Source organism: Hyla sarda, chromosome 3 (assembly GCF_029499605.1).
Source record: "Hyla sarda isolate aHylSar1 chromosome 3, aHylSar1.hap1, whole genome shotgun sequence".
NCBI classification, from domain to species: Eukaryota; Metazoa; Chordata; class Amphibia; order Anura; family Hylidae; genus Hyla; species Hyla sarda.
The window spans coordinates 3,684,490-3,700,669 of record NC_079191.1 but is presented as its reverse complement, the minus strand read 5'-3'; the positions used below and the strand labels follow the sequence as shown (position 1 = coordinate 3,700,669).

Below are 16,180 nucleotides of genomic sequence, written 5' to 3'. Positions count from 1 at the left end.
TTTTGGGAGGAGCATTGTAATGGGAGGAGCATTGTAATGTAAGGAGCTGAAAGGGTGCTTCTAGCTGCAAAATTTTTTACCATGAAAGAGCAAGCATAGGAGACAGGTGACAAAACCTTGAAAGAAATGCGTTGGCCGGGAATCGAACCCGGGTCAACTGCTTGGAAGGCAGCTATGCTTACCACTATACCACCAACGCTTCTTTGACAGCTGTGATGTCGGTGATGTCGGTGATGTCGGTGACGTCTGTGATTCGCATGGCTTAGACTGACTACTTCTGCTATCATGAAGAGCAAAATTCGTTCACAAAGACCTTAAAACACCTCCAAAGAAGAGGAACAATGCGTTGGCCTAGAAACGAACTTGCCTCAATTACAATGGTGGAAACAGTAAAATTGATTGCTTAGCAGAGGATGGTTTCGATCCATCGACCTCTGGGTTATGGGCCCAGCACGCTTCCGCTGCGCCACTCTGCTTCTGTCTGTAAAGGAGATGAGAAGCATAACTACCCTCTGGTTCCTGTCAAGCTGCTAGCGGGAAGGCGGTCTCTGCCGTTTCAGCAAGTTTAGCTTAAAAGCCGATTGTTATGGGCTGAAGTCCACCTGGAGACCAGCATTTGGGTTTTCGCTTGTGCCTAGTCACGAGCATGCAGCACCGTTGTATCTGTGGCGCAATCGGTTAGCGCGTTCGGCTGTTAACCGAAAGGTTGGTGGTTCAAGCCCACCCAGGGACGAGGTCCCCTTTTTGATTTGGTTGCACGTCACAGCTAAAGGTGGTTCTTTGGCGAGCCTTAGATGTGCTCTCAACTGAAAGCTTGGTCTCTGTGCCTGTTTTAAAGTCCCAATGTTGACGGGAGACCTCTCTGGAAAGGGTGTTTCTAGTGTTAAGAGTAGGGGTCAGCGGAAGTGTGTGTGTTTCAGCAGCTTGAAACATCCCAAATGAAAACATACCCCCCAAAAAAATGTCCTTCGAGCCGGAATCGAACCAGCGACCTAAGGATTGCCGATTGTTCTACTACAGTCCTCCGCTCTACCAGCTGAGCTATCGAAGGATTGGCAAAGCTGGGTGTGTGCAACTCTTTGGCTTGGCTAAGAGTGCCATGAGCATTAGCTAAAAAGATGTTTGAAAAAGTCAAAAAGTTTTTGGAGGATGCGGGCATCGATCCCGCTACCTCTCGCATGCTAAGCGAGCGCTCTACCATTTGAGCTAATCCCCCATGTCTGACCCACGCATTTAGCCACGCAATCCACTGATCAATCTCTGTAACTGTTTGAAATTTTTTTTTTTTTTTTTTTTTTAAGTGTCAAAATATTTTTGACATTAGAAGACTAAGACTGGGATGTTTACAGAGCTTCGCGTGGCTTAATACTTAGGACAAGAAAGTTGTTATGTAGCAGATGAGGCTCTAGAGCCATGGGACCCTTTTGGGAGGAGCATTGTAATGGGAGGAGCATTGTAATGTAAGGAGCTGAAAGGGTGCTTCTAGCTGCAAAATTTTTTACCATGAAAGAGCAAGCATAGGAGACAGGTGACAAAACCTTGAAAGAAATGCGTTGGCCGGGAATCGAACCCGGGTCAACTGCTTGGAAGGCAGCTATGCTTACCACTATACCACCAACGCTTCTTTGACAGCTGTGATGTCGGTGATGTCGGTGACGTCAGTGATTCGCATGGCTTAGACTGACTACTTCTGCTATCATGAAGAGCAAAATTCGTTCACAAAGACCTTAAAACACCTCCAAAGAAGAGGAACAATGCGTTGGCCTAGAAACGAACTTGCCTCAATTACAATGGTGGAAACAGTAAAATTGATTGCTTAGCAGAGGATGGTTTCGATCCATCGACCTCTGGGTTATGGGCCCAGCACGCTTCCGCTGCGCCACTCTGCTTCTGTCTGTAAAGGAGATGAGAAGCATAACTACCCTCTGGTTCCTGTCAAGCTGCTAGCGGGAAGGCGGTCTCTGCCGTTTCAGCAAGTTTAGCTTAAAAGCCGATTGTTATGGGCTGAAGTCCACCTGGAGACCAGCATTTGGGTTTTCGCTTGTGCCTAGTCACGAGCATGCAGCACCGTTGTCTCTGTGGCGCAATCGGTTAGCGCGTTCGGCTGTTAACCGAAAGGTTGGTGGTTCAAGCCCACCCAGGGACGAGGTCCCCTTTTTGATTTGGTTGCACGTCACAGCTAAAGGTGGTTCTTTGGCGAGCCTTAGATGTGCTCTCAACTGAAAGCTTGGTCTCTGTGCCTGTTTTAAAGTCCCAATGTTGACGGGAGACCTCTCTGGAAAGGGTGTTTCTAGTGTTAAGAGTAGGGGTCAGCGGAAGTGTGTGTGTTTCAGCAGCTTGAAACATCCCAAATGAAAACATACCCCCCAAAAAAATGTCCTTCGAGCCAGAATCAAACCAGCGACCTAAGGATTGCCGATTGTTCTACTACAGTCCTCCGCTCTACCAGCTGAGCTATCGAAGGATTGGCAAAGCCGGGTGTGTGCAACTCTTTGGCTTGGCTAAGAGTGCCATGAGCATTAGCTAAAAAGATGTTTGAAAAAGTCAAAAAGTTTTTGGAGGATGCAGGCATCGATCCCGCTACCTCTCGCATGCTAAGCGAGCGCTCTACCATTTGAGCTAATCCCCCATGTCTGACCCACGCATTTAGCCACGCAATCCACTGATCAATCTCTGTAACTGTTTGAAATTTTTTTTTTTTTTTTTTTTTTAAGTGTCAAAATATTTTTGACATTAGAAGACTAAGACTGGGATGTTTACAGAGCTTCGCGTGGCTTAATACTTAGGACAAGAAAGTTGTTATGTAGCAGATGAGGCTCTAGAGCCATGGGACCCTTTTGGGAGGAGCATTGTAATGGGAGGAGCATTGTAATGTAAGGAGCTGAAAGGGTGCTTCTAGCTGCAAAATTTTTTACCATGAAAGAGCAAGCATAGGAGACAGGTGACAAAACCTTGAAAGAAATGCGTTGGCCGGGAATCGAACCCGGGTCAACTGCTTGGAAGGCAGCTATGCTTACCACTATACCACCAACGCTTCTTTGACAGCTGTGATGTCGGTGATGTCGGTGATTCGCATGGCTTAGACTGACTACTTCTGCTATCATGAAGAGCAAAATTCGTTCACAAAGACCTTAAAACACCTCCAAAGAAGAGGAACAATGCGTTGGCCTAGAAACGAACTTGCCTCAATTACAATGGTGGAAACAGTAAAATTGATTGCTTAGCAGAGGATGGTTTCGATCCATCGACCTCTGGGTTATGGGCCCAGCACGCTTCCGCTGCGCCACTCTGCTTCTGTCTGTAAAGGAGATGAGAAGCATAACTACCCTCTGGTTCCTGTCAAGCTGCTAGCGGGAAGGCGGTCTCTGCCGTTTCAGCAAGTTTAGCTTAAAAGCCGATTGTTATGGGCTGAAGTCCACCTGGAGACCAGCATTTGGGTTTTCGCTTGTGCCTAGTCACGAGCATGCAGCACCGTTGTCTCTGTGGCGCAATCGGTTAGCGCGTTCGGCTGTTAACCGAAAGGTTGGTGGTTCAAGCCCACCCAGGGACGAGGTCCCCTTTTTGATTTGGTTGCACGTCACAGCTAAAGGTGGTTCTTTGGCGAGCCTTAGATGTGCTCTCAACTGAAAGCTTGGTCTCTGTGCCTGTTTTAAAGTCCCAATGTTGACGGGAGACCTCTCTGGAAAGGGTGTTTCTAGTGTTAAGAGTAGGGGTCAGCGGAAGTGTGTGTGTTTCAGCAGCTTGAAACATCCCAAATGAAAACATACCCCCCAAAAAAATGTCCTTCGAGCCAGAATCGAACCAGCGACCTAAGGATTGCCGATTGTTCTACTACAGTCCTCCGCTCTACCAGCTGAGCTATCGAAGGATTGGCAAAGCCGGGTGTGTGCAACTCTTTGGCTTGGCTAAGAGTGCCATGAGCATTAGCTAAAAAGATGTTTGAAAAAGTCAAAAAGTTTTTGGAGGATGCGGGCATCGATCCTGCTACCTCTCGCATGCTAAGCGAGCGCTCTACCATTTGAGCTAATCCCCCATGTCTGACCCACGCATTTAGCCACGCAATCCACTGATCAATCTCTGTAACTGTTTGAAATTTTTTTTTTTTTTTTTTTTTTAAGTGTCAAAATATTTTTGACATTAGAAGACTAAGACTGGGATGTTTACAGAGCTTCGCGTGGCTTAATACTTAGGACAAGAAAGTTGTTATGTAGCAGATGAGGCTCTAGAGCCATGGGACCCTTTTGGGAGGAGCATTGTAATGGGAGGAGCATTGTAATGTAAGGAGCTGAAAGGGTGCTTCTAGCTGCAAAATTTTTTACCATGAAAGAGCAAGCATAGGAGACAGGTGACAAAACCTTGAAAGAAATGCGTTGGCCGGGAATCGAACCCGGGTCAACTGCTTGGAAGGCAGCTATGCTTACCACTATACCACCAACGCTTCTTTGACAACTGTGATGTCGGTGATGTCGGTGACGTCTGTGATTCGCATGGCTTAGACTGACTACTTCTGCTATCATGAAGAGCAAAATTCGTTCACAAAGACCTTAAAACACCTCCAAAGAAGAGGAACAATGCGTTGGCCTAGAAACGAACTTGCCTCAATTACAATGGTGGAAACAGTAAAATTGATTGCTTAGCAGAGGATGGTTTCGATCCATCGACCTCTGGGTTATGGGCCCAGCACGCTTCCGCTGCGCCACTCTGCTTCTGTCTGTAAAGGAGATGAGAAGCATAACTACCCTCTGGTTCCTGTCAAGCTGCTAGCGGGAAGGCGGTCTCTGCCGTTTCAGCAAGTTTAGCTTAAAAGCCGATTGTTATGGGCTGAAGTCCACCTGGAGACCAGCATTTGGGTTTTCGCTTGTGCCTAGTCACGAGCATGCAGCACCGTTGTCTCTGTGGCGCAATCGGTTAGCGCGTTCGGCTGTTAACCGAAAGGTTGGTGGTTCAAGCCCACCCAGGGACGAGGTCCCCTTTTTGATTTGGTTGCACGTCACAGCTAAAGGTGGTTCTTTGGCGAGCCTTAGATGTGCTCTCAACTGAAAGCTTGGTCTCTGTGCCTGTTTTAAAGTCCCAATGTTGACGGGAGACCTCTCTGGAAAGGGTGTTTCTAGTGTTAAGAGTAGGGGTCAGCGGAAGTGTGTGTGTTTCAGCAGCTTGAAACATCCCAAATGAAAACATACCCCCCAAAAAAATGTCCTTCGAGCCAGAATCGAACCAGCGACCTAAGGATTGCCGATTGTTCTACTACAGTCCTCCGCTCTACCAGCTGAGCTATCGAAGGATTGGCAAAGCCGGGTGTGTGCAACTCTTTGGCTTGGCTAAGAGTGCCATGAGCATTAGCTAAAAAGATGTTTGAAAAAGTCAAAAAGTTTTTGGAGGATGCAGGCATCGATCCTGCTACCTCTCGCATGCTAAGCGAGCGCTCTACCATTTGAGCTAATCCCCCATGTCTGACCCACGCATTTAGCCACGCATTTAGCCACGCAATCCACTGATCAATCTCTGTAACTGTTTGAAATTTTTTTTTTTTTTTTTTTTTTAAGTGTCAAAATATTTTTGACATTAGAAGACTAAGACTGGGATGTTTACAGAGCTTCGCGTGGCTTAATACTTAGGACAAGAAAGTTGTTATGTAGCAGATGAGGCTCTAGAGCCCTGGGACCCTTTTGGGAGGAGCATTGTAATGGGAGGAGCATTGTAATGTAAGGAGCTGAAAGGGTGCTTCTAGCTGCAAAATTTTTTACCATGAAAGAGCAAGCATAGGAGACAGGTGACAAAACCTTGAAAGAAATGCGTTGGCCGGGAATCGAACCCGGGTCAACTGCTTGGAAGGCAGCTATGCTTACCACTATACCACCAACGCTTCTTTGACAGCTGTGATGTCGGTGATGTCAGTGATTCGCATGGCTTAGACTGACTACTTCTGCTATCATGAAGAGCAAAATTCGTTCACAAAGACCTTAAAACACCTCCAAAGAAGAGGAACAATGGGTTGGCCTAGAAACGAACTTGCCTCAATTACAATGGTGGAAACAGTAAAATTGATTGCTTAGCAGAGGATGGTTTCGATCCATCGACCTCTGGGTTATGGGCCCAGCACGCTTCCGCTGCGCCACTCTGCTTCTGTCTGTAAAGGAGATGAGAAGCATAACTACCCTCTGGTTCCTGTCAAGCTGCTAGCGGGAAGGCGGTCTCTGCCGTTTCAGCAAGTTTAGCTTAAAAGCCGATTGTTATGGGCTGAAGTCCACCTGGAGACCAGCATTTGGGTTTTCGCTTGTGCCTAGTCACGAGTATGCAGCACCGTTGTCTCTGTGGCGCAATCGGTTAGCGCGTTCGGCTGTTAACCGAAAGGTTGGTGGTTCAAGCCCACCCAGGGACGAGGTCCCCTTTTTGATTTGGTTGCACGTCACAGCTAAAGGTGGTTCTTAGGCGAGCCTTAGATGTGCTCTCAACTGAAAGCTTGGTCTCTGTGCCTGTTTTAAAGTCCCAATGTTGACGGGAGACCTCTCTGGAAAGGGTGTTTCTAGTGTTAAGAGTAGGGGTCAGCGGAAGTGTGTGTGTTTCAGCAGCTTGAAACATCCCAAATGAAAACATACCCCCCAAAAAAATGTCCTTCGAGCCAGAATCGAACCAGCGACCTAAGGATTGCCGATTGTTCTACTACAGTCCTCCGCTCTACCAGCTGAGCTATCGAAGGATTGGCAAAGCCGGGTGTGTGCAACTCTTTGGCTTGGCTAAGAGTGCCATGAGCATTAGCTAAAAAGATGTTTGAAAAAGTCAAAAAGTTTTTGAAGGATGCAGGCATCGATCCCGCTACCTCTCGCATGCTAAGCGAGCGCTCTACCATTTGAGCTAATCCCCCATGTCTGACCCACGCATTTAGCCACGCAATCCACTGATCAATCTCTGTAACTGTTTGAAATTTTTTTTTTTTTTTTTTTTTTAAGTGTCAAAATATTTTTGACATTAGAAGACTAAGACTGGGATGTTTACAGAGCTTCGCGTGGCTTAATACTTAGGACAAGAAAGTTGTTATGTAGCAGATGAGGCTCTAGAGCCATGGGACCCTTTTGGGAGGAGCATTGTAATGGGAGGAGCATTGTAATGTAAGGAGCTGAAAGGGTGCTTCTAGCTGCAAAATTTTTTACCATGAAAGAGCAAGCATAGGAGACAGGTGACAAAACCTTGAAAGAAATGCGTTGGCCGGGAATCGAACCCGGGTCAACTGCTTGGAAGGCAGCTATGCTTACCACTATACCACCAACGCTTCTTTGACAGCTGTGATGTCGGTGATGTCGGTGATGTCGGTGACGTCTGTGATTCGCATGGCTTAGACTGACTACTTCTGCTATCATGAAGAGCAAAATTCGTTCACAAAGACCTTAAAACACCTCCAAAGAAGAGGAACAATGCGTTGGCCTAGAAACGAACTTGCCTCAATTACAATGGTGGAAACAGTAAAATTGATTGCTTAGCAGAGGATGGTTTCGATCCATCGACCTCTGGGTTATGGGCCCAGCACGCTTCCGCTGCGCCACTCTGCTTCTGTCTGTAAAGGAGATGAGAAGCATAACTACCCTCTGGTTCCTGTCAAGCTGCTAGCGGGAAGGCGGTCTCTGCCGTTTCAGCAAGTTTAGCTTAAAAGCCGATTGTTATGGGCTGAAGTCCACCTGGAGACCAGCATTTGGGTTTTCGCTTGTGCCTAGTCACGAGCATGCAGCACCGTTGTCTCTGTGGCGCAATCGGTTAGCGCGTTCGGCTGTTAACCGAAAGGTTGGTGGTTCAAGCCCACCCAGGGACGAGGTCCCCTTTTTGATTTGGTTGCACGTCACAGCTAAAGGTGGTTCTTTGGCGAGCCTTAGATGTGCTCTCAACTGAAAGCTTGGTCTCTGTGCCTGTTTTAAAGTCCCAATGTTGACGGGAGACCTCTCTGGAAAGGGTGTTTCTAGTGTTAAGAGTAGGGGTCAGCGGAAGTGTGTGTGTTTCAGCAGCTTGAAACATCCCAAATGAAAACATACCCCCCAAAAAAATGTCCTTCGAGCCGGAATCGAACCAGCGACCTAAGGATTGCCGATTGTTCTACTACAGTCCTCCGCTCTACCAGCTGAGCTATCGAAGGATTGGCAAAGCTGGGTGTGTGCAACTCTTTGGCTTGGCTAAGAGTGCCATGAGCATTAGCTAAAAAGATGTTTGAAAAAGTCAAAAAGTTTTTGGAGGATGCGGGCATCGATCCCGCTACCTCTCGCATGCTAAGCGAGCGCTCTACCATTTGAGCTAATCCCCCATGTCTGACCCACGCATTTAGCCACGCAATCCACTGATCAATCTCTGTAACTGTTTGAAACTTTTTTTTATTTTATTTTTTTTTTTTTTAAGTGTCAAAATATTTTTGACATTAGAAGACTAAGACTGGAATGTTTACAGAGCTTCGCGTGGCTTAATACTTAGGACAAGAAAGTTGTTATGTAGCAGATGAGGCTCTAGAGCCATGGGACCCTTTTGGGAGGAGCATTGTAATGGGAGGAGCATTGTAATGTAAGGAGCTGAAAGGGTGCTTCTAGCTGCAAAATTTTTTACCATGAAAGAGCAAGCATAGGAGACAGGTGACAAAACCTTGAAAGAAATGCGTTGGCCGGGAATCGAACCCAGGTCAACTGCTTGGAAGGCAGCTATGCTTACCACTATACCACCAACGCTTCTTTGACAGCTGTGATGTCGGTGATGTCGGTGACGTCTGTGATTCGCATGGCTTAGACTGACTACTTCTGCTATCATGAAGAGCAAAATTCGTTCACAAAGACCTTAAAACACCTCCAAAGAAGAGGAACAATGCGTTGGCCTAGAAACGAACTTGCCTCAATTACAATGGTGGAAACAGTAAAATTGATTGCTTAGCAGAGGATGGTTTCGATCCATCGACCTCTGGGTTATGGGCCCAGCACGCTTCCGCTGCGCCACTCTGCTTCTGTCTGTAAAGGAGATGAGAAGCATAACTACCCTCTGGTTCCTGTCAAGCTGCTAGCGGGAAGGCGGTCTCTGCCGTTTCAGCAAGTTTAGCTTAAAAGCCGATTGTTATGGGCTGAAGTCCACCTGGAGACCAGCATTTGGGTTTTCGCTTGTGCCTAGTCACGAGCATGCAGCACCGTTGTCTCTGTGGCGCAATCGGTTAGCGCGTTCGGCTGTTAACCGAAAGGTTGGTGGTTCAAGCCCACCCAGGGACGAGGTCCCCTTTTTGATTTGGTTGCACGTCACAGCTAAAGGTGGTTCTTTGGCGAGCCTTAGATGTGCTCTCAACTGAAAGCTTGGTCTCTGTGCCTGTTTTAAAGTCCCAATGTTGACGGGAGACCTCTCTGGAAAGGGTGTTTCTAGTGTTAAGAGTAGGGGTCAGCGGAAGTGTGTGTGTTTCAGCAGCTTGAAACATCCCAAATGAAAACATACCCCCAAAAAAAATGTCCTTCGAGCCAGAATCGAACCAGCGACCTAAGGATTGCCGATTGTTCTACTACAGTCCTCCGCTCTACCAGCTGAGCTATCGAAGGATTGGCAAAGCCGGGTGTGTGCAACTCTTTGGCTTGGCTAAGAGTGCCATGAGCATTAGCTAAAAAGATGTTTGAAAAAGTCAAAAAGTTTTTGGAGGATGCAGGCATCGATCCTGCTACCTCTCGCATGCTAAGCGAGCGCTCTACCATTTGAGCTAATCCCCCATGTCTGACCCACGCATTTAGCCACGCAATCCACTGATCAATCTCTGTAACTGTTTGAAATTTTTTTTTTTTTTTTTTTTTTAAGTGTCAAAATATTTTTGACATTAGAAGACTAAGACTGGGATGTTTACAGAGCTTCGCGTGGCTTAATACTTAGGACAAGAAAGTTGTTATGTAGCAGATGAGGCTCTAGAGCCATGGGACCCTTTTGGGAGGAGCATTGTAATGGGAGGAGCATTGTAATGTAAGGAGCTGAAAGGGTGCTTCTAGCTGCAAAATTTTTTACCATGAAAGAGCAAGCATAGGAGACAGGTGACAAAACCTTGAAAGAAATGCGTTGGCCGGGAATCGAACCCGGGTCAACTGCTTGGAAGGCAGCTATGCTTACCACTATACCACCAACGCTTCTTTGACAGCTGTGATGTCGGTGATGTCAGTGATTCGCATGGCTTAGACTGACTACTTCTGCTATCATGAAGAGCAAAATTCGTTCACAAAGACCTTAAAACACCTCCAAAGAAGAGGAACAATGCGTTGGCCTAGAAACGAACTTGCCTCAATTACAATGGTGGAAACAGTAAAATTGATTGCTTAGCAGAGGATGGTTTCGATCCATCGACCTCTGGGTTATGGGCCCAGCACGCTTCCGCTGCGCCACTCTGCTTCTGTCTGTAAAGGAGATGAGAAGCATAACTACCCTCTGGTTCCTGTCAAGCTGCTAGCGGGAAGGCGGTCTCTGCCGTTTCAGCAAGTTTAGCTTAAAAGCCGATTGTTATGGGCTGAAGTCCACCTGGAGACCAGCATTTGGGTTTTCGCTTGTGCCTAGTCACGAGCATGCAGCACCGTTGTCTCTGTGGCGCAATCGGTTAGCGCGTTCGGCTGTTAACCGAAAGGTTGGTGGTTCAAGCCCACCCAGGGACGAGGTCCCCTTTTTGATTTGGTTGCACGTCACAGCTAAAGGTGGTTCTTTGGCGAGCCTTAGATGTGCTCTCAACTGAAAGCTTGGTCTCTGTGCCTGTTTTAAAGTCCCAATGTTGACGGGAGACCTCTCTGGAAAGGGTGTTTCTAGTGTTAAGAGTAGGGGTCAGCGGAAGTGTGTGTGTTTCAGCAGCTTGAAACATCCCAAATGAAAACATACCCCCCAAAAAAATGTCCTTCAAGCCAGAATCGAACCAGCGACCTAAGGATTGCCGATTGTTCTACTACAGTCCTCCGCTCTACCAGCTGAGCTATCGAAGGATTGGCAAAGCCGGGTGTGTGCAACTCTTTGGCTTGGCTAAGAGTGCCATGAGCATTAGCTAAAAAGATGTTTGAAAAAGTCAAAAAGTTTTTGGAGGATGCAGGCATCGATCCTGCTACCTCTCGCATGCTAAGCGAGCGCTCTACCATTTGAGCTAATCCCCCATGTCTGACCCACGCATTTAGCCACGCAATCCACTGATCAATCTCTGTAACTGTTTGAAATTTTTTTTTTTTTTTTTTTTTAAGTGTCAAAATATTTTTGACATTAGAAGACTAAGACTGGGATGTTTACAGAGCTTCGCGTGGCTTAATACTTAGGACAAGAAAGTTGTTATGTAGCAGATGAGGCTCTAGAGCCATGGGACCCTTTTGGGAGGAGCATTGTAATGGGAGGAGCATTGTAATGTAAGGAGCTGAAAGGGTGCTTCTAGCTGCAAAATTTTTTACCATGAAAGAGCAAGCATAGGAGACAGGTGACAAAACCTTGAAAGAAATGCGTTGGCCGGGAATCGAACCCGGGTCAACTGCTTGGAAGGCAGCTATGCTTACCACTATACCACCAACGCTTCTTTGACAGCTGTGATGTCGGTGATGTCAGTGATTCGCATGGCTTAGACTGACTACTTCTGCTATCATGAAGAGCAAAATTCGTTCACAAAGACCTTAAAACACCTCCAAAGAAGAGGAACAATGCGTTGGCCTAGAAACGAACTTGCCTCAATTACAATGGTGGAAACAGTAAAATTGATTGCTTAGCAGAGGATGGTTTCGATCCATCGACCTCTGGGTTATGGGCCCAGCACGCTTCCGCTGCGCCACTCTGCTTCTGTCTGTAAAGGAGATGAGAAGCATAACTACCCTCTGGTTCCTGTCAAGCTGCTAGCGGGAAGGCGGTCTCTGCCGTTTCAGCAAGTTTAGCTTAAAAGCCGATTGTTATGGGCTGAAGTCCACCTGGAGACCAGCATTTGGGTTTTCGCTTGTGCCTAGTCACGAGCATGCAGCACCGTTGTCTCTGTGGCGCAATCGGTTAGCGCGTTCGGCTGTTAACCGAAAGGTTGGTGGTTCAAGCCCACCCAGGGACGAGGTCCCCTTTTTGATTTGGTTGCACGTCACAGCTAAAGGTGGTTCTTTGGCGAGCCTTAGATGTGCTCTCAACTGAAAGCTTGGTCTCTGTGCCTGTTTTAAAGTCCCAATGTTGACGGGAGACCTCTCTGGAAAGGGTGTTTCTAGTGTTAAGAGTAGGGGTCAGCGGAAGTGTGTGTGTTTCAGCAGCTTGAAACATCCCAAATGAAAACATACCCCCCAAAAAAATGTCCTTCGAGCCAGAATCGAACCAGCGACCTAAGGATTGCCGATTGTTCTACTACAGTCCTCCGCTCTACCAGCTGAGCTATCGAAGGATTGGCAAAGCCGGGTGTGTGCAACTCTTTGGCTTGGCTAAGAGTGCCATGAGCATTAGCTAAAAAGATGTTTGAAAAAGTCAAAAAGTTTTTGGAGGATGCAGGCATCGATCCTGCTACCTCTCGCATGCTAAGCGAGCGCTCTACCATTTGAGCTAATCCCCCATGTCTGACCCACGCATTTAGCCACGCAATCCACTGATCAATCTTTGTAACTGTTTGAAATTTTTTTTTTTTTTTTTTTTTTAAGTGTCAAAATATTTTTGACATTAGAAGACTAAGACTGGGATGTTTACAGAGCTTCGCGTGGCTTAATACTTAGGACAAGAAAGTTGTTATGTAGCAGATGAGGCTCTAGAGCCATGGGACCCTTTTGGGAGGAGCATTGTAATGGGAGGAGCATTGTAATGTAAGGAGCTGAAAGGGTGCTTCTAGCTGCAAAATTTTTTACCATGAAAGAGCAAGCATAGGAGACAGGTGACAAAACCTTGAAAGAAATGCGTTGGCCGGGAATCGAACCCTGGTCAACTGCTTGGAAGGCAGCTATGCTTACCACTATACCACCAACGCTTCTTTGACAGCTGTGATGTCGGTGATGTCAGTGATTCGCATGGCTTAGACTGACTACTTCTGCTATCATGAAGAGCAAAATTCGTTCACAAAGACCTTAAAACACCTCCAAAGAAGAGGAACAATGCGTTGGCCTAGAAACGAACTTGCCTCAATTACAATGGTGGAAACAGTAAAATTGATTGCTTAGCAGAGGATGGTTTCGATCCATCGACCTCTGGGTTATGGGCCCAGCACGCTTCCGCTGCGCCACTCTGCTTCTGTCTGTAAAGGAGATGAGAAGCATAACTACCCTCTGGTTCCTGTCAAGCTGCTAGCGGGAAGGCGGTCTCTGCCGTTTCAGCAAGTTTAGCTTAAAAGCCGATTGTTATGGGCTGAAGTCCACCTGGAGACCAGCATTTGGGTTTTCGCTTGTGCCTAGTCACGAGCATGCAGCACCGTTGTCTCTGTGGCGCAATCGGTTAGCGCGTTCGGCTGTTAACCGAAAGGTTGGTGGTTCAAGCCCACCCAGGGACGAGGTCCCCTTTTTGATTTGGTTGCACGTCACAGCTAAAGGTGGTTCTTTGGCGAGCCTTAGATGTGCTCTCAACTGAAAGCTTGGTCTCTGTGCCTGTTTTAAAGTCCCAATGTTGACGGGAGACCTCTCTGGAAAGGGTGTTTCTAGTGTTAAGAGTAGGGGTCAGCGGAAGTGTGTGTGTTTCAGCAGCTTGAAACATCCCAAATGAAAACATACCCCCCAAAAAAATGTCCTTCGAGCCAGAATCGAACCAGCGACCTAAGGATTGCCGATTGTTCTACTACAGTCCTCCGCTCTACCAGCTGAGCTATCGAAGGATTGGCAAAGCCGGGTGTGTGCAACTCTTTGGCTTGGCTAAGAGTGCCATGAGCATTAGCTAAAAAGATGTTTGAAAAAGTCAAAAAGTTTTTGGAGGATGCAGGCATCGATCCCGCTACCTCTCGCATGCTAAGCGAGCGCTCTACCATTTGAGCTAATCCCCCATGTCTGACCCACGCATTTAGCCACGCAATCCACTGATCAATCTCTGTAACTGTTTGAAATTTTTTTTTTTTTTTTTTTTTAAGTGTCAAAATATTTTTGACATTAGAAGACTAAGACTGGGATGTTTACAGAGCTTCGCGTGGCTTAATACTTAGGACAAGAAAGTTGTTATGTAGCAGATGAGGCTCTAGAGCCCTGGGACCCTTTTGGGAGGAGCATTGTAATGGGAGGAGCATTGTAATGTAAGGAGCTGAAAGGGTGCTTCTAGCTGCAAAATTTTTTACCATGAAAGAGCAAGCATAGGAGACAGGTGACAAAACCTTGAAAGAAATGCGTTGGCCGGGAATCGAACCCGGGTCAACTGCTTGGAAGGCAGCTATGCTTACCACTATACCACCAACGCTTCTTTGACAGCTGTGATGTCGGTGATGTCGGTGATGTCGGTGACGTCTGTGATTCGCATGGCTTAGACTGACTACTTCTGCTATCATGAAGAGCAAAATTCGTTCACAAAGACCTTAAAACACCTCCAAAGAAGAGGAACAATGCGTTGGCCTAGAAACGAACTTGCCTCAATTACAATGGTGGAAACAGTAAAATTGATTGCTTAGCAGAGGATGGTTTCGATCCATCGACCTCTGGGTTATGGGCCCAGCACGCTTCCGCTGCGCCACTCTGCTTCTGTCTGTAAAGGAGATGAGAAGCATAACTACCCTCTGGTTCCTGTCAAGCTGCTAGCGGGAAGGCGGTCTCTGCCGTTTCAGCAAGTTTAGCTTAAAAGCCGATTGTTATGGGCTGAAGTCCACCTGGAGACCAGCATTTGGGTTTTCGCTTGTGCCTAGTCACGAGCATGCAGCACCGTTGTCTCTGTGGCGCAATCGGTTAGCGCGTTCGGCTGTTAACCGAAAGGTTGGTGGTTCAAGCCCACCCAGGGACGAGGTCCCCTTTTTGATTTGGTTGCACGTCACAGCTAAAGGTGGTTCTTTGGCGAGCCTTAGATGTGCTCTCAACTGAAAGCTTGGTCTCTGTGCCTGTTTTAAAGTCCCAATGTTGACGGGAGACCTCTCTGGAAAGGGTGTTTCTAGTGTTAAGAGTAGGGGTCAGCGGAAGTGTGTGTGTTTCAGCAGCTTGAAACATCCCAAATGAAAACATACCCCCCAAAAAAATGTCCTTCGAGCCAGAATCGAACCAGCGACCTAAGGATTGCCGATTGTTCTACTACAGTCCTCCGCTCTACCAGCTGAGCTATCGAAGGATTGGCAAAGCCGGGTGTGTGCAACTCTTTGGCTTGGCTAAGAGTGCCATGAGCATTAGCTAAAAAGATGTTTGAAAAAGTCAAAAAGTTTTTGGAGGATGCAGGCATCGATCCTGCTACCTCTCGCATGCTAAGCGAGCGCTCTACCATTTGAGCTAATCCCCCATGTCTGACCCACGCATTTAGCCACGCAATCCACTGATCAATCTTTGTAACTGTTTGAAATTTTTTTTTTTTTTTTTTTTTTAAGTGTCAAAATATTTTTGACATTAGAAGACTAAGACTGGGATGTTTACAGAGCTTCGCGTGGCTTAATACTTAGGACAAGAAAGTTGTTATGTAGCAGATGAGGCTCTAGAGCCATGGGACCCTTTTGGGAGGAGCATTGTAATGGGAGGAGCATTGTAATGTAAGGAGCTGAAAGGGTGCTTCTAGCTGCAAAATTTTTTACCATGAAAGAGCAAGCATAGGAGACAGGTGACAAAACCTTGAAAGAAATGCGTTGGCCGGGAATCGAACCCGGGTCAACTGCTTGGAAGGCAGCTATGCTTACCACTATACCACCAACGCTTCTTTGACAGCTGTGATGTCGGTGATGTCAGTGATTCGCATGGCTTAGACTGACTACTTCTGCTATCATGAAGAGCAAAATTCGTTCACAAAGACCTTAAAACACCTCCAAAGAAGAGGAACAATGCGTTGGCCTAGAAACGAACTTGCCTCAATTACAATGGTGGAAACAGTAAAATTGATTGCTTAGCAGAGGATGGTTTCGATCCATCGACCTCTGGGTTATGGGCCCAGCACGCTTCCGCTGCGCCACTCTGCTTCTGTCTGTAAAGGAGATGAGAAGCATAACTACCCTCTGGTTCCTGTCAAGCTGCTAGCGGGAAGGCGGTCTCTGCCGTTTCAGCAAGTTTAGCTTAAAAGCCGATTGTTATGGGCTGAAGTCCACCTGGAGACCAGCATTTGGGTTTTCGCTTGTGCCTAGTCACGAGCATGCAGCACC

General features: G+C 47.0%; 31 non-coding genes across 31 annotated transcripts; 10 read left to right on the top strand and 21 right to left on the bottom strand.

Moving 5' to 3' along the window:
- Positions 1-127: 127 nt before the first annotated feature.
- TRNAG-UCC (transfer RNA glycine (anticodon UCC)) lies at positions 128-199 on the bottom strand. The gene has a single exon. It is a non-coding gene; the product is annotated as a tRNA-Gly (tRNA).
- A 765-nt stretch (positions 200-964) lies between these two features.
- Positions 965-1,051, bottom strand: TRNAY-GUA (transfer RNA tyrosine (anticodon GUA)). The gene is given in 2 exon segments: positions 965-1,000; positions 1,015-1,051. It is a non-coding gene; the product is annotated as a tRNA-Tyr (tRNA).
- Positions 1,052-1,143: 92 nt separating this feature from the next.
- Positions 1,144-1,216, bottom strand: TRNAA-AGC (transfer RNA alanine (anticodon AGC)). Its single transcript has one exon. It is a non-coding gene; the product is annotated as a tRNA-Ala (tRNA).
- A 333-nt stretch (positions 1,217-1,549) lies between these two features.
- TRNAG-UCC (transfer RNA glycine (anticodon UCC)) lies at positions 1,550-1,621 on the bottom strand. Its single transcript has one exon. It is a non-coding gene; the product is annotated as a tRNA-Gly (tRNA).
- A 451-nt stretch (positions 1,622-2,072) lies between these two features.
- Positions 2,073-2,146, top strand: TRNAN-GUU (transfer RNA asparagine (anticodon GUU)). Its single transcript has one exon. It is a non-coding gene; the product is annotated as a tRNA-Asn (tRNA).
- Positions 2,147-2,962: 816 nt separating this feature from the next.
- On the bottom strand, positions 2,963-3,034 carry TRNAG-UCC (transfer RNA glycine (anticodon UCC)). Its single transcript has one exon. It is a non-coding gene; the product is annotated as a tRNA-Gly (tRNA).
- A 442-nt stretch (positions 3,035-3,476) lies between these two features.
- Positions 3,477-3,550, top strand: TRNAN-GUU (transfer RNA asparagine (anticodon GUU)). Its single transcript has one exon. It is a non-coding gene; the product is annotated as a tRNA-Asn (tRNA).
- Positions 3,551-4,366: 816 nt separating this feature from the next.
- On the bottom strand, positions 4,367-4,438 carry TRNAG-UCC (transfer RNA glycine (anticodon UCC)). Its single transcript has one exon. It is a non-coding gene; the product is annotated as a tRNA-Gly (tRNA).
- Positions 4,439-4,889: 451 nt separating this feature from the next.
- Positions 4,890-4,963, top strand: TRNAN-GUU (transfer RNA asparagine (anticodon GUU)). The gene has a single exon. It is a non-coding gene; the product is annotated as a tRNA-Asn (tRNA).
- A 410-nt stretch (positions 4,964-5,373) lies between these two features.
- TRNAA-AGC (transfer RNA alanine (anticodon AGC)) lies at positions 5,374-5,446 on the bottom strand. The gene has a single exon. It is a non-coding gene; the product is annotated as a tRNA-Ala (tRNA).
- A 345-nt stretch (positions 5,447-5,791) lies between these two features.
- On the bottom strand, positions 5,792-5,863 carry TRNAG-UCC (transfer RNA glycine (anticodon UCC)). The gene has a single exon. It is a non-coding gene; the product is annotated as a tRNA-Gly (tRNA).
- A 442-nt stretch (positions 5,864-6,305) lies between these two features.
- TRNAN-GUU (transfer RNA asparagine (anticodon GUU)) lies at positions 6,306-6,379 on the top strand. Its single transcript has one exon. It is a non-coding gene; the product is annotated as a tRNA-Asn (tRNA).
- Positions 6,380-7,195: 816 nt separating this feature from the next.
- Positions 7,196-7,267, bottom strand: TRNAG-UCC (transfer RNA glycine (anticodon UCC)). The gene has a single exon. It is a non-coding gene; the product is annotated as a tRNA-Gly (tRNA).
- A 460-nt stretch (positions 7,268-7,727) lies between these two features.
- On the top strand, positions 7,728-7,801 carry TRNAN-GUU (transfer RNA asparagine (anticodon GUU)). Its single transcript has one exon. It is a non-coding gene; the product is annotated as a tRNA-Asn (tRNA).
- A 231-nt stretch (positions 7,802-8,032) lies between these two features.
- TRNAY-GUA (transfer RNA tyrosine (anticodon GUA)) lies at positions 8,033-8,119 on the bottom strand. The gene is given in 2 exon segments: positions 8,033-8,068; positions 8,083-8,119. It is a non-coding gene; the product is annotated as a tRNA-Tyr (tRNA).
- A 92-nt stretch (positions 8,120-8,211) lies between these two features.
- On the bottom strand, positions 8,212-8,284 carry TRNAA-AGC (transfer RNA alanine (anticodon AGC)). Its single transcript has one exon. It is a non-coding gene; the product is annotated as a tRNA-Ala (tRNA).
- Positions 8,285-8,624: 340 nt separating this feature from the next.
- TRNAG-UCC (transfer RNA glycine (anticodon UCC)) lies at positions 8,625-8,696 on the bottom strand. The gene has a single exon. It is a non-coding gene; the product is annotated as a tRNA-Gly (tRNA).
- A 451-nt stretch (positions 8,697-9,147) lies between these two features.
- TRNAN-GUU (transfer RNA asparagine (anticodon GUU)) lies at positions 9,148-9,221 on the top strand. The gene has a single exon. It is a non-coding gene; the product is annotated as a tRNA-Asn (tRNA).
- A 410-nt stretch (positions 9,222-9,631) lies between these two features.
- On the bottom strand, positions 9,632-9,704 carry TRNAA-AGC (transfer RNA alanine (anticodon AGC)). The gene has a single exon. It is a non-coding gene; the product is annotated as a tRNA-Ala (tRNA).
- A 333-nt stretch (positions 9,705-10,037) lies between these two features.
- On the bottom strand, positions 10,038-10,109 carry TRNAG-UCC (transfer RNA glycine (anticodon UCC)). The gene has a single exon. It is a non-coding gene; the product is annotated as a tRNA-Gly (tRNA).
- Positions 10,110-10,551: 442 nt separating this feature from the next.
- Positions 10,552-10,625, top strand: TRNAN-GUU (transfer RNA asparagine (anticodon GUU)). The gene has a single exon. It is a non-coding gene; the product is annotated as a tRNA-Asn (tRNA).
- Positions 10,626-11,035: 410 nt separating this feature from the next.
- Positions 11,036-11,108, bottom strand: TRNAA-AGC (transfer RNA alanine (anticodon AGC)). Its single transcript has one exon. It is a non-coding gene; the product is annotated as a tRNA-Ala (tRNA).
- Positions 11,109-11,440: 332 nt separating this feature from the next.
- Positions 11,441-11,512, bottom strand: TRNAG-UCC (transfer RNA glycine (anticodon UCC)). Its single transcript has one exon. It is a non-coding gene; the product is annotated as a tRNA-Gly (tRNA).
- Positions 11,513-11,954: 442 nt separating this feature from the next.
- TRNAN-GUU (transfer RNA asparagine (anticodon GUU)) lies at positions 11,955-12,028 on the top strand. The gene has a single exon. It is a non-coding gene; the product is annotated as a tRNA-Asn (tRNA).
- Positions 12,029-12,438: 410 nt separating this feature from the next.
- On the bottom strand, positions 12,439-12,511 carry TRNAA-AGC (transfer RNA alanine (anticodon AGC)). Its single transcript has one exon. It is a non-coding gene; the product is annotated as a tRNA-Ala (tRNA).
- Positions 12,512-12,844: 333 nt separating this feature from the next.
- Positions 12,845-12,916, bottom strand: TRNAG-UCC (transfer RNA glycine (anticodon UCC)). Its single transcript has one exon. It is a non-coding gene; the product is annotated as a tRNA-Gly (tRNA).
- Positions 12,917-13,358: 442 nt separating this feature from the next.
- On the top strand, positions 13,359-13,432 carry TRNAN-GUU (transfer RNA asparagine (anticodon GUU)). Its single transcript has one exon. It is a non-coding gene; the product is annotated as a tRNA-Asn (tRNA).
- Positions 13,433-14,247: 815 nt separating this feature from the next.
- Positions 14,248-14,319, bottom strand: TRNAG-UCC (transfer RNA glycine (anticodon UCC)). The gene has a single exon. It is a non-coding gene; the product is annotated as a tRNA-Gly (tRNA).
- A 460-nt stretch (positions 14,320-14,779) lies between these two features.
- On the top strand, positions 14,780-14,853 carry TRNAN-GUU (transfer RNA asparagine (anticodon GUU)). The gene has a single exon. It is a non-coding gene; the product is annotated as a tRNA-Asn (tRNA).
- Positions 14,854-15,263: 410 nt separating this feature from the next.
- Positions 15,264-15,336, bottom strand: TRNAA-AGC (transfer RNA alanine (anticodon AGC)). Its single transcript has one exon. It is a non-coding gene; the product is annotated as a tRNA-Ala (tRNA).
- Positions 15,337-15,669: 333 nt separating this feature from the next.
- TRNAG-UCC (transfer RNA glycine (anticodon UCC)) lies at positions 15,670-15,741 on the bottom strand. Its single transcript has one exon. It is a non-coding gene; the product is annotated as a tRNA-Gly (tRNA).
- Positions 15,742-16,180: the final 439 nt, after the last annotated feature.